This window comes from Petaurus breviceps, unplaced genomic scaffold (genome assembly GCF_028583685.1).
Source record: "Petaurus breviceps papuanus isolate PSGF00001 unplaced genomic scaffold, PetGlider_PUasm1.0 174, whole genome shotgun sequence".
NCBI lineage: Eukaryota > Metazoa > Chordata > Mammalia > Diprotodontia > Petauridae > Petaurus > Petaurus breviceps.
In genome coordinates, this window is record NW_027185761.1 from 71,482,060 (window position 1) to 71,482,871 (window position 812).

An 812-nucleotide genomic window follows, 5' to 3' on the forward strand; every position below is an offset into this window, starting at 1 on the left:
CAAAATAAAAAATGTTTTGCTATGCAGTTTCATATATTCTAAGACAGATGTTTGTTTTTCTTCCAGATTCTTGACTTTGGGAAATGTAGTGCCCAATTCAGAAATGACAAAAAAGAAAAATAAAATACTACTTATCTAAGCAGCTCTAGCTTGACCTATCCCTGCTCAAGGAAGACCCCAGTGATAAGGCTGGGGAGGGGGGAGTGGTTTGCCATGAATGTGACCCTTGGTGCTGATACTGAACCACTTTCCATAGAAATTCCTTGGCCAGGGCTAGAAGATGCACAGACTTTAGGAAAATACTGTGGTGCAGGCCCCTTCTCCGACAGGGCTAGGACTTTCCTCCCACACACCTACACTCCTGCCATAGCCATACCTACACCCTCTGCTCTGCCTCCCAAGGGAGATCGTTAGAGGACGTGAAGCGCTGCCTACTTGGGGAAGTTTCCCCTCATCCTTGTAATGAGAGGCTGTTGTTGAATGCTCATAGCTTTTGCTATTCTATTGCTGATGGAGAGACTCTGGGAACCGATGGAACAGAGGAACTGAGTCCTCTTAACTCAGACTGGCAGTCAAAACCTAGATCTCTGGACCCTTGTGGTCCCAGGGTGCCCTGTGGTCCCAGGGTGCCTTATGGTCCCAGGGTGTCCTGTGGTCCCAGGTTGCCCTTGTAGTCCCAGGGTGCCCTTGTGGTTCCAGGGTGCCTTTATGGTTCCAGGGTGTCCTGTGGTCCCAGGGTGTCCCTGTGGTCCCAGGGTGCCCTGTGGTCCCAGGGTGCCCTTGTCCCAGGGTGTCCTTGTGGTCCCAGGGTG

The 812-nt window shown here is 51.0% G+C and overlaps 1 protein-coding gene across 3 annotated transcripts in view; it reads left to right on the plus strand.

The window, feature by feature from the left end:
* Positions 1 to 812, plus strand: part of SUGCT (succinyl-CoA:glutarate-CoA transferase) — a 667,680-nt gene that overhangs the window by 644,640 nt on the left and 22,228 nt on the right. The window lies entirely within an intron of this gene.